This window comes from Tympanuchus pallidicinctus, unplaced genomic scaffold (assembly GCF_026119805.1).
Source record: "Tympanuchus pallidicinctus isolate F22 unplaced genomic scaffold, pur_lepc_1.0 scaffold24, whole genome shotgun sequence".
Taxonomy (NCBI): domain Eukaryota; kingdom Metazoa; phylum Chordata; class Aves; order Galliformes; family Phasianidae; genus Tympanuchus; species Tympanuchus pallidicinctus.
The window spans coordinates 9,996,880-10,009,857 of NW_026294741.1; the positions used below are offsets into that span (position 1 = coordinate 9,996,880).

A 12,978-nucleotide genomic window follows, 5' to 3' on the forward strand; every position below is an offset into this window, starting at 1 on the left:
AGAAAGGACCCAGGGAGCGGCGCCCGCCCCGTTCTGCGGGCTGACCAATGGCGGCGCGGAGGAGGAGGGGCCGAGCGTGGGCTCTCCGCCAATGGCGGCCGTGGCCGTGGGGTCGGCACGATGGTGCTGGCGGTGGAGGAGCCGTGGGGCTCTGTACGGGGAAACTGGCGCTTTGCCGCCCCGCGTCCCCGCCGCTGCCGCCCGCCCCGTGCCCGGGGGCCCGTCCGTCCCCCGTCGGCACCGCGCCATCATCCGCAGTCGCCGTTCGGACGGGAGCCAGCTGGGAACGCGGTCGTCTCTCTGTCGCTCTGTGCGTTCGTCGATTAAATGTTTCCCGTTCGTTTCTCGGCGCTTCTGCCCGCGGTCGTTTCTGCAGCTCCAGTAACCCACCCCGTCCCCGTGCCCTCCGCCGGGTAAGGACGGGGCGGCGCAAACGGAAGAGATTAAGACTGGCTGCACAGTTTTGAAAACCCTGCTCTGCAGGGCAGCTGCACTATAATGTCCTGCTGACACGAATCCTGAACTTGTCTGCCCTCAGAAAGTCTTCCTGGATGTTCCTAGAAGGTTGCTAATATTCCTGGCGCTGTTGGCCTAGCTGAAAACTCCCACTAGCTTAGCAAGACTGTCTTCTTATTTTCCATATGAAAGAGCTGGATTAGTATTTTTCTTGCTCTCTTTTTTGGATTTTTCTAACAATCTCAAAATCCTGTGAATCATGGCTTCCTCACAGCTTTCACACCTGTTCAGTGACTCTGTGTATTTATGCATTTATACATGAAATGGGCTTTATTTGTTTCTGCAATGTTGTTTTCACCTAACATATGTTTTAGTCTGGGAGTTAAATCTGAGTTGTTTATTTACTGCTATGATAATGCTGAGGATCTGCTCGAGGCACTGCAGCAGTGCAGTGCACACTTATGCTCTCAAATTCCAGGGCCCCCATCCCAAGTGATAATGCAGATAATCTGGGGCCTTCTTAAATTCCAGCACCTTTCAGAGGCTGGCTTACCCACAGCATGCTCTGCACACCACTGTTTAGATATGCACACAAAAAAGCTGGGCATCTGCAAGGCTGAAAACGAGTCTTTCGGTGCTTATTAATTTTGCTCCAGGCCTTTTACATTAGTAAAGTATTCAGAAGGAAGGGCCAAAATACAAAGCTGCCACCACTTTCTCTAATTAATGCATGCGAAGCTTCACATCTCTAATTACTGAGCAGTGTGTGCTGTGCAAATAAAAAGCCCAGAGTCCAGAGGATGTGTAAGGAACTCCGAGCTCTGCACTCCCTGTGCACGTGCAGTCTGGCAAAATAAACTTCTGGCATTCGCTGTTCAGAAGTGCAGTGTGCCTGAAGCAAAGTCCTTGCAATTCACTTCTATTCAGCGAAGGATTCTTCACCTATTTGAACAACTTGAAACATTTTAGAGTCGTGGAACACTTTTGAAAAAGGAAGGTCTTTCACATTGATATTCATGCCTATTTAGATTATCGATTTTCCACCCAAGCTCAGCTATTGATGGTTATGCCTGAGTAAGCCATAAAAATCAGGTCTTTACTGGAGACATCCCATGCCAAATATTGTTGCTGTGCTGTTTTTATTTTCTATAGGTAGGATGCCGCTGCATTTACAGTGCAATCAAATGAGAATGTGACAGAGACTCTGTAAGTGGTGGATTTTGCTTCCTTTCTAAATGGTGTGTAAAAAAAAGGGTACTGTTTTTTGCTTTGTACAAAAATATTTGCTCCTTTGTACAAAAACATGGGTGTTTTCCATCCTCTAATTACACACACAGAATCACACAGAATTGTAGGGGTTGGAAGGGACCTCCAGAGATCATCGAGTCCAACCCCCCTGCCAAAGCAGGTTCCCTATAGCAGGTCGCACAGGTCGGCATCCAGGCAGGTCTTGAACATCTCCAGAGAAGGAGACTCCACCACCTCCCTGGGCAGCCTGTTCCAGTGCTCCTCACCTCACTGTAAAGCAGTTCCTTCGCACATTGGTGCAGAACTTCCTATGCTGCAGTTTCCAGCCGTTTCCCCTTGTCCTGTCTCCACTCACCACTGAAAAGAGTCTGGCCTCGCCATTCTGCCCCCACACCTTAGATATTTATAGACCTTTCATTATTTATATATATATATAAATTATAATAATAATATTATAATATATTATAATATTATTATAATATAATAATAATACAATTATATTATATATATATATATATAATATTATAATATTTATATTCATATTTATAGACTTTTCATTAAATCTTGACCTGAAAGAATAGGTGGGTATACCATTGCAGCTGTAAATCTGTACTTTCTGAAAGTCTTTCACTAGGATAGCACTGCAAAAAAGGAAAAACAGGATGTCTAGATACTTTTAATTTTTGAAGGTACAGTCAGTTTACTTATTTATTGCACTTAAGAGAAGCAAGAATGTGTGCTTTGGTCCAATGCACAGCAAGGAAGTGCTCACGTGTGCTGTTGGTACACATACCTCTCATATTACTGCAGCTTTATCTATCTTCCATATTTTAGTAGGTACCATCTTTTAAGGGGGGGAATACTGTTGGAAGTGATCCTACTTTGGTGGTTTCTGGGCTCCTCTTGCTGAATCCAGTTAGCCTGAATGAAGGATATGGAGTGGCAGCATTGCTGGGTGAACGCTACCGTTACTGAGAGCAGAAGAGTGATTCTGTTTGTTGATGTGACTTTGGTCACTGAGCACCGTGAGAGCATTCTGAGTATTTGTATTTGTAGTTCAGATGGCAAGTAGCCTAAAGACTGCTTGTGTGCAAGTGACTCAGCACATCAGTGCCATCTGCATTGTAACACATTACCTCTGATTTTAAGCCTGAAAGTTCCTTCCAGTATTAAGGCCCAGGAAACTCATCAGCCATCTGACCTGGGATAAACCTGCCTTTTGTTTCTCATTACAATCATGTTTTTTCTTTGTGAAATTCCTTGGAACTGGTATTATCACACAAGACAGACTTCTGCACAGTGTGGTGTATTATAATGAATGTTTCTTTATTCTTTGCCAAATCCAGAAGGTGGTGCTTAGGCAGATTTCCCTATACCTCATTAAAAATAAGCCTGCTAAAGGAATAGATGAGAAAAGAATTGAAAGGATATGTTTTGGTGTGGTGGTGGGTTTTTCTGTTTGGTTTTGTTTTGTTGTTGGTTTCTGAAAAATGTCAGGGAGCAGATTTTCGTCTTTTGAAGAATTTCAGAGATGTCTCTTCATTACAGAAGGCCTTCTGACCAGCTGCATCTTATCAACTGCAAAGCAGCTGGATAGCTTTTGAGGTACATGTTATGCTGAGCAATTTGTTCATGGCAAATTGATCTACTGGGGTTATTTAATCTCGCTGAGTCAGCCATCTTTATAGATGCAATATGCTGAGCACAGCTTGCAGCTCTCTCCTTTAGCGTGTGTGTGTTTGCAAGGCTTTGTCCCCAGCAGAAATAGCACTTTTGCTGGGAGCTGTTTTGCTGCAGGACCAAACATCTTGCAGGACTGGTGATGTTTACTAGATATGCTTCCTAAAGAATAAGCATAGGCCAGAATTGTAGAGGGTAAGAATTGCAGAAGAAGCATGGCCGATAAACGGAAGCTTTGTAGGTGATTGAGGTCTCAGGATGCAATAAGCATTAAAAGAAACTAGGGATGAGGTTTTTTTTACTCAGAAGGTGGTGAGGTACTGGAACAGGCTGCCTGGAGAAGCTCTGGGTGCCTCTGGTCCTGATCATCCTGATCTAATGGGTGGCCCGTAGCAGGGGGATTGGAACTGAATGGTCTTTAAGTTCCTTTCCAATTCAAGCCATTCTATGATTCAATGATTTTCAGTGTCAGAATTCATGCAGTTAGTACTTGCCTATGTGCAAACAGAGTCCACACCCTTTCAACAGAGACCTTTTTGTTTGAGAACTAGTGGAATTAGGGGGATAGGGGATAATTTTAAAAAATCCTGTTTGAAATCATACTTTGGGACACTCCTCACTTTGCCCTCACTTTCTAGAGCATTTCTGAGCAAACTGAGTACTTCTCCCCCATTTCTGCTGCTGCTTTCAATAACTCAGGAAGCTAGCACTCTCTTTCCTGGCAAGGGAGGGATGTAGGACTGACTCAGTTTCTGTTCAGGACACTGAGAATGAAGATGCTCTGTAGATGATCATTAGTAACGTAAGGCTGTCCTCTTCCTGGCAAAGCCATTGGCACTGAGTCTGCTAGGAGTGAAGCAGCACTGCAGTGCCAGGCAGAGCTCCCATTCCCTTCTTCCCTCCCCACCATCATGTGCTCCTCAACAAATTTTCCACTGTTTACTTAGAAATCCATAAAGCAAAAGACTGAGGCTGAAGAAGCTCCACCTGGGGAAGTCAAGGTCGAGGAAACCCCTGCTGCTGCTGCTGTGGGAAAGGAGGCCATCCCTGCTGAGCCAGATGAGCCAACAGAGCAGGCTGCGCTGAGTGATCTGTCCCCCATGTCCATCTCCCAGCCTCATCTGAGCCATCTCTCATCACAGTGAGTGTGCCTGCTGTATTTCAGCCATCCCCTCCGTTCCTCATCATGGCTGGTTTTGTCAGCGTCCAGCTGTGTCACAGCATGCCTCTCCAGCAACATTTGCTCCTGTTGGTCCCAAAATGTCATTTCTTTTAAGACTGGCATTTTAGCTGGAAGTTCACCTGCATGGTCTTACAGGCAGTCAGAGGTCAGTGCAGAGCATCGACAAAAGGTTTTCAGATATGCAGATAGCCTTGCATGGATCTTTCTGTGGAGCTGATTGTGTTTCACATTCCTACTGGGGGCAATGACTCAGGCACTACAAGCCTAATTGTGACATTTATTAACATAGGGGAACAGCGTTAGGAAAGCGTACAAACAGAAGTGAAGAGTGGCTTGGAAATGGTCTGAAGCTCTACTCAATCAGTGTCAGGTTGGTTGTGTGCTGGTGGTGTTGGACCACTGCAGAAGCCACTCATGATACCATGCAAACTGTCTGCAGCAGAAGGCTCTGGAGTACAGCTGTAGTTTAAAGGACTTCTCAAGGATAGAGAGATAGATAGAGGATAGAGGATAGATAGATGACCTCGGTGCCAGGGAAGGCTGGGTCAGGCTAACAGGCCTGTAGTTCCCCGGATCCTCCTTACGACCTTTCTTATAAATGGGAGTCACAATCTCTCATCTATTTATGGAGCAGATTGTCTTGAGGGAGATCATGCGGCAGTGCAGGGTGACCGGGGGATCAGGCCTAGCCAGCATGGGTTCATGAAGGGCAGGTCCTGCTTGACCAACCTGATCTCCTTCTATGATCAGTGACCCATCTGGTGGATGAGGGAAAGGCTGTTGATGTTCTACCTAGACTTCAGCACAGCCTTTGACACTGTCTCCCACAGCATCCTCCTGCAGAAGCTGGCAGCCAGAGGCTTGGATGGCTGCACTCTTGGCTGGGTGAGGAGCTGGTTGGAGGGCCGGGCTCAGAGAGTGGTGGTGAATGGAGTCAAATCCAGCTGGCGACCGGTCGTGAGTGGTGTTCCCCAGGGCTCGGTGCTGGGCCTGTCCTCTTCAATATCTTTATTGAACCTCGATGAGGGCATCGAGTGCACCCTCAGTAAATTCGCAGATGACACCAAATTGGCTGGAAGTGTGGATCTGCCTGGGGGTAGCGAGGCCCTACAGAGGGATCTGGACAGGCTGGAGAGCTGGGCTGAAGCCAATGGGATGAGTTTCAACAAGGCCAAATGCCGGGTCCTGCACTTTGGCCACAACAACCCCAGGCGACACTACAGGCTTGGGGTGGTGTGGCTGGAGGACGGTGTAGAGGAAATGGACCTGGGGGTATTGATTGATGCTCGGCTGAACATGAGCCGACAGTGTGCCCAGGTGGCCAAGAAGGCCAATGGCATCCTGGCTTGCATCAGAAACAGCGTTGCAAGCAGGAGCAGAGAGGTGATTGTTCCCCTGTATTCAGCACTGGTGAGGCCGCACCTCGAGTACTGTGTCCAGTTTTGGGCCCCTCACTGCAAGAAAGATATTGAGGCCCTGGAACGTGTTCAGAGGAGGGCAACAAAGCTGGTGAGATGTCTGGAACACAGGCCGTATGAGGAGAGGCTGAAGGAGCTGGGAATGTTCAGCCTGGAGAAGAGGAGGCTCAGGGGAGACCTCATTGCTCTCTATAACTTCCTGAAGGGAGGCTGTAGTGAGCTGGGGGTCGGCCTCTTCTCTCGTGTCATCAGTGATAGGACCAGAGGGAATGGCTTCAAGCTACGGCAGGGGAGATTCAGGCTGGACATTAGGAAGCATTACTTTTCGGAAAGGGTGGTCAGGCACTGGAATGGATGCCCAGGGAGGTGGTGGAGTCACCGTCCCTGGGGGTGTTCAAGGAAAGGCTGGATGTTGTGTTGAGGGACATGGTTTAGTGGGAGCTGTTGGGAAGAGGTGAACGGTTGGACTGGATGATCTTTTAGGTCTTTTCCAACCTTGGTGATTCTATGATTCTATGATTCTATGATTTTGCCTGGATAGTTGCAACTGCGTCACTGGATTAAAAACTGGTATTAAATGTGAATGAAATGAAAAGGCAGGCTGAGCTTTAGTTGCAGTACCTGCCTGGTTATCATTTCTCCCTTGCTCCTATCTTCCAAACAAGGTAAAAAGAATTTGTTGTAGATGGAAATGGGGACAGTTTTCTTCGTGCTGTTCTGGAGAAGTTTGAGAGAGAGGAGGATGATCCCTGTCCTTGTCTAATCCTTCCTATTTGCTCTGGATTCCTACCTGTGAGAGCAGCATCGTAACGGTAGAGGAAAGCAATGCCAATGTGTCCCTAGAATTATGAATTGGACTTGATTCTAATTAAATCATGAATATTGAGTGTGTTTAATTTTAATTTACTTTTTGTTCATGTCTATAGCAAACCCTAGAGCGAGTGACCTCAGCATCATCTTCTTATAATAACAGACACAAAGAAAGGCCCCATGGTCTGCAGAGATCAGGCTTTTCCCCATGCGTGTTTTCTTTTGAGTTGATCTAAATCACTGTAATAACTTGTCCACTCTATAGCAAAGCAAACAATGAAACTGCCTATCTGAAGCACGTTGTTCCAACAGACCGTTGTCAAAAATCCTCCACGGTTAGGCAGAGTAAATTTGATGGTTTGGAATAAAGAAGAAAGAAAGGATGGTGAGTAGAGGAAGGATGGGACATCAGTCATTGGTCAGGAGGTCTCTTCTGGTACTCACTCTACTGAGTGGCAGTAAGTAAAGTGAAGAACAGATATCAGAGAAGCTTAAAAGGTTGTTTCTGTATGGTTTGAGTTTGCTTTTTCTGTAAGGATTTCAGAAAGGAAAGAAAAATTGTGACGGAAATATTTTTTTCTAAAAGGAAGCCAACTCCTTTTCTTGTACAAAGACAAAGCTCCAAAATCTTCATTGTCTGAGTGCTAATTAGATGGCAGGCTGGGGTGCAGCACCACTCATCCGTTCATTGGCCCTGTCCTGTGACCTGTTTTGCTGCCTCACCATCACTGAGGCATTCTCAGTCCGTGTTCTTTTATGCTCCAAATGGCTGCAGAGTTGTTGGAGAGGAAGACAGTGAGAGATGGGCAAGTGAGTGGCAATCCAGGAGGAAGTCATAGGCATTAAATAGAAGTTAGACAGTTCTGACTGGGTTTATTTTCATTTTCTGTTACCTTTAGAATACAAAGTTGTCTTTACCAATTTGGAAGAGATGTCTAGGCAAATGAGCTCCGTGTTGATTTCTTAAAAATTCAGAAGTAGAATTATTCATTTGGCTCTGAGGGGCAATGATTCCAGGACTTGCGAAGGAGAGTCTTGAACATCAGGATTAACAGCAGCCGTGATCAAAGCTAAGGACATTTCACTGAGATGCAGAATATGAAAGCATGTCATTTCTCAGCAGCAGCTCAGCATTCATTCACTTTATGAGTGATGAGTTACTTAAAAGTGGAGTGGTAAAATATTAATAATATCTTTCTGATAGGAATCTTTTATTGTTTTTAGTAATTTCAAGTTTGTGGTGACAGCCCCTAATCAGCACAATTTCTCTGTGATGAATTTACTGTCAAGCCACGTTAATTGGTAGAATGTATGGCAGTCATTAGTTGTTGCAAGAGCTTTGAGTAAATTTTCTGGTAGGGCTCTCATTTAAACTAGGAGTGGTAGTGTAGAGAACAGGGTACAATTCCCTGATCAGGAGTTTTGGGTTCTGTTACTTACAGTTTCATAATCAGCCTGAAGTGCATTGCCAAACACTTCATTCCAAGAGCTCATCTTAATTGCTGCATGGAATCTTATTACATGTCCTTGCTGTGATCCATCGGTGCCACAGAACAAATAAATTTCTGTTAGGTGCTGGCAACCATTGATTCTTATTTTGGTTGCAGGGATCAAAATTTTTCACAGTTAAAGGGACAGAATCACCACGTGCTCCAGAAGAGCTGAAGTGAATGGTAGGAAGTCCTTCTTGCGTGGACTTTTGCCCACAGAAGCTTATTCCCTATACCGTATTCCCTCAGAGACTCAGAAAGTTTTGTGGAGAACTTGCTGGGATGTATTTACGTAGGTAATGTTTGAGTGCCCAGACGCTCAATGTTCGAGCCGCAGGAAGACGCACTGGATGCTGAAATGGAAGCCGGGGCTTCTGTCTCCCAGCAGGCAGGCGCTGTCAGCTCCACTCTGGAGCGCGCCGTTGTTTGCGCTGAGCTCAGGAGATCCCTGAGTGTGCCCTGAGTGTTGTGTGCTGCGTGGCCCAGCCCCAGAAGTGGATTCCCACATGGCAGGAGGGAAAGGGCGAAGGAGGCTGCGGGCCCTTTCCTCGGCTTCGGCTCCTCTGTGCCCTGTTGCTGGCCGCAGAGAAGGGCTGCCTGCTGGGCACAGGGAGCGCCTTCTAGCCGCCGTCCCGCGCCCTGCAGCCCCCTCCTCATCCCATGCAGAACGCCATTCCCAGCAGCAGCACAGGTGCCATTTTAGAACCTTCCCCATGTCACAGCCGTCACCTTGGTCACTGCCGCCCCACCCGGCGCACTCGTCTCTAAGCGTGCTGGGCAGGTGGCAGCCATGTCCAGCACTAAGAGAGTGAGAGTTGAGGAGAGAGTGGTTTTAAATGGGAAGAGGGAGCTGGGGGCCCCAGAACCGAAGAGGAGGAGGGGGCCCACCATGACCATCAGGCAGAGGAGGGAGAGGAGGAAGGGAGCCCGGTTCCATCGCGCCCGGGCCAGCGCTGTGAGCGACCATGGGGAGCCCATGGAGGTGGATCTGCCTCCAGAGGAGCCCATGGAGGTGGATCCGCCTGCGGCACAGCTGGCCTGGCACCACACCACCGTGCCAGGCCCTGTGTTGGTGCGCTCACAGCTCCGCCATCGCTGGTCCAGGTGCTCGGCTCCTTACCCTCTGCACGGCCCCTGCCCCCGGCATTTGCTGGGTGGCATTGCTGACATCTGCTCCTCCTCCATCTTGTTGCTCCTCTGCGGTTCTGCGGGCCCCCGGTTCCATTTCCCCCCCGTAGGAGTTAGGTGCCACTTCTGGGCTTTGTTGTTGATTTTAGTGTTAGCTTAGTTTTAGTGTTCAGTTCAGTTTTAGCGTTAGGCGTAGGTTACTGTTAGGAGCTTAGAGTTAGGCGTAGGTTACTGTTAGGAGTTTAGAGTTAGGCATAGGTTACTGTTAGGAATTTAGAGTTAGGCATAGGTTCCTGTTAGGAGTTTAGAGTTAGGCATAGGTTGCTGCTGCCAACTGGCAGTAAATGCTGCTCACTCGGTAAGCCCTCCCTGAGTTCTCATGCAGAGAAATGAGTGTGACTGCCCTGAGAAGGGAGGTTTGAGGACGTCTGCGATGAATTGAATTTCCGTCTTGTGACTTTTCTGTTGCAGAACATCGAGGCATGTGAGTGGCTGAGAAATGGAGTTGGGGCTCAGGGGAGCAATTGAGCAATGGGTGCCTGTGTCACAACCTTCCTGAGCGGCCCTTGCAAGGTAGGTGTGCCTTACTGTGAGCGTGCGCTGGGGCATTGCTGTTCAAACACAGCTGGTGGCACTGTCTGCAGCAGGTCTGCTTTCTGTTAAGCTTTGCCCTTCTTTTGTGTCCTCCTGTCCTTTTCAGCTCCTGCTCCCCTCGCCTGCAAGCAGAGCAATGCTCAAGTTGGAGGAATCTTTTCCTCGGCAGGCGGTAAAAGACAACGCAGCTGCAAGTTTCGTGTCCTTCGTTGTCATTGGGTCAGTAGACCAAGGAGATGTTCAAAACAGCTCTAAGTCAGCCTGTCACAGCAGCGTGCGCGAGAGAATAACGACTCTTTCTCCCCTCTTGTAGAAAGCAGCCTCCTTGAGAGCAGGAGAGCAGCAGGCTGCCTGCTGTGTGGTGCTGAAGGGCATTTCTCCCAGCTGAGATCCCCGAGCCCACGCTGGCGGAGAACGTGCTGTGCCACCATCTCTTCTGTGGAGCCACTTTGCAGCTGCTCTGTGCGCTGGCCGTAATCGTGCCAGTTTCCAGGTGCCATAAGCCAGTAAGTTGTGCTCTCTGAGGCTGATAGAAAGGCATGGGCAATGGGCAGGGAGGGAACAATCTGTAGCTGTGGCCTACGGTGCTGTGCCCAGCACTGCTGAGAGTGCCGTCGTTTGTCCTGCCCTTCCTTCCGTGTGCGCGTGTTCCTGATGCACACCAGGAGCCTTGGGGTGCAAGCTCTGCTGCTGCTGCTGCTGTGCTGTGTGTGCTGCCAGGCAGTGTCCAAGCCCTGTGCAGGCGCTGCCTTGCAGGAGATGGCTTTGGGTTCGAGTTCGTATGGGACTTTTGGGAAGGAGATTGAGGTGGAGTTTCTGGCGTGCCCTGATGCCAGGAAGGCGGTTTCCAGTGCTGGCAGCCACAGCTGTCCGGGCGGTGACTTGAGCTCCCCAAGCGAGCTGTCAGCCACTTGTTACCTGTGAAGGTTCCCTGACCGTTTGTGCCTTGATTCTTGTAGGACTGGCACAGTCTTGACACTCAGTCTGGCGAGACAGTGAAGAAAGCCAAGGCAAGTGCTGCTCAGCTGAGGAAGGAAGCCCAGAAGGAGAGCAAAAAGAAGTGAGAAGGGCTTGAGCGAGAAGGCCCACAGGATACTGGAATCAGCTGGAATGCTTCCTCGGCGATGGCACCAAAGGCAGCGGACTGAGTCAGCGTCCGGTTTTCTGGCATGACCGTGCTTTCCCTGTCACGGGCAGTGCAGTGGAACTGAGGCACCTGGAAGGGAAGGGCTTGTGCTGCATTCCAAGCAAAGAGGGCTTGCCAGAGGCAGGTCTTCATCTATGGCAAGAGATGGAGAGGCTGTGTTTCTTCAGGCTGTGTCTCTTCAGGGCCAGGGCCGGTCTAGTATGAGATTGAAGTACGGCTAGCCGGGCCTGGAGAGAGAGGAGCTGACATAGCCACAGGGTCAGGCTTCTCCTCGTGTCTGCCTGGAGGCTGAATGACTCATTGCTAAGCAGAAACCCTGGACGCTGGGGTTTCATTTTGGGCTGTGTTGATAAATACAATCCAGAGCCTTTTGTTTTGAATAAAAATGAAACCAACTTTTTAAACACGGTGCTGCCTCTTTCAGTAGCTGGTCAAAAAGTCTTGTGCTTGGGCTGGCAATTGCGGGGCCATGAACCAGTCGGCTCTTTATCAACTGGGTGCTGTGTCACTGTATCACCAGGGTGCTACGTCACGTGGGTGTTGTGTCACTGTGTCATACAGGTGTTGTGCCACTGTGTCATCTGGGTGCTGTGTCACCTGGGTGCTGCATCACTGTGTCACCTGAGTTCTGCGTCACCTGGGTGTTGTATCACTGTGCCACCTGGGTGCTGTGTCACTGTGTCACCTGGGTGCTGTGCCACTGTGTCACCTGAGTGTTGCGTCATGTTGGTGTTTTGTCACTGTGCCACGTGGGTGCTGCGTCTCCTGGGTGCTGTGTCACTGTGCCATCAGAGCTCTGCGTCACCTGGCTTTTGTGTCACTGTACCACCTAGGTGTTGTGTCACTGTGTCACCTGGGTGCTGTGTCACTTTCCCACCTGAGTGCTGCGTCACCTGGGTGTTGTGCCACTTTGCCACCTGGGTGTTGTGTCACTGTGTCACCTGGGTGCTGCGTCAACAGTGTGCTGTGTAAATGTGCCACCTGGGTGTTGTGTCACTGCATCACCTGGGTGTTGTTTCACTGTGTCACCTGAGTGCTTTGTCACCAGGGTGCTGTGTCAGGGTGCCACCTGGGTTCTGTGTTACTGTGCCAGCTGAGTGCTGTGCCACCTGGGTTTTGTGCCACTGTGTCACCTGGGTGCTGCTTCACCTGGTGCTGTGTCACTGTGCCACCTGGGTGCTGTGCCAATTTGTCAGCTGGGTGCTGCATCACCTGGCGCTGTGTCACTGTACCCCCTGGGTGATGTGCCACCTTTGATGTTGTGCCACTGTGTCACCTGGGTGCTGCATCACCTGGGTGCTGCGTCACCTAGGTACTGTGTCATTCTGCCACCAGGGTGCTGCGCCACCTGGGTGCTGTGACACCTGAGTGTGTGTCACTGTGCCACCTGGGTGCTGTGCCACCTGGGTGCTGTGGAGTTGGGTGCTGTGTCACTGTGTCACCTTGGTGCTGTGCCACTGTGTCACTGGGTGCTGCGTCAGCCAGCACGAGAGGAGAGGCTGCACATCAAGAGTGTCTGCCTGCCATTTTGGATTGGCGCGTCGGTGTCTTCCTCCTTCCATGAAGGAGCCTGCACAGTGCACTGGGTGCAGCGTGCTACATGGCACTGCCTTCTGCTGCCTGCCTGCCTGCCCGCCTGCCTGCTGCACTGCTGGAGAGGAAAGAGCGGGTTGTGGGGCTGCGTGCAGGCAAGGAGCTGGCTGCAAAGGAGGGAAACGGAGTATTTAGGAGCGGTTAGTGCGTGTTAGGTTTGGGTGTGGATGCAGCGGGGGCTGAGTCACCTCCATCAGCTCCTGGGGGCTGGGGCCGAGCCCGGTGCGTGGG

At 49.7% G+C, this 12,978-nt stretch overlaps 1 long non-coding RNA gene across 1 annotated transcript; it reads left to right on the forward strand.

Annotated features, from left to right (window-relative positions):
• The first annotated feature begins 216 nt into the window (after nucleotides 1-216).
• LOC128083346 (uncharacterized) lies at nucleotides 217-11,544 on the forward strand. Its single transcript, XR_008208034.1, has 5 exons — nucleotides 217-1,694; nucleotides 8,238-8,468; nucleotides 9,885-9,986; nucleotides 10,114-10,226; nucleotides 10,321-11,544. It is a non-coding gene; the product is annotated as an uncharacterized LOC128083346 (long non-coding RNA).
• Nucleotides 11,545-12,978: the final 1,434 nt, after the last annotated feature.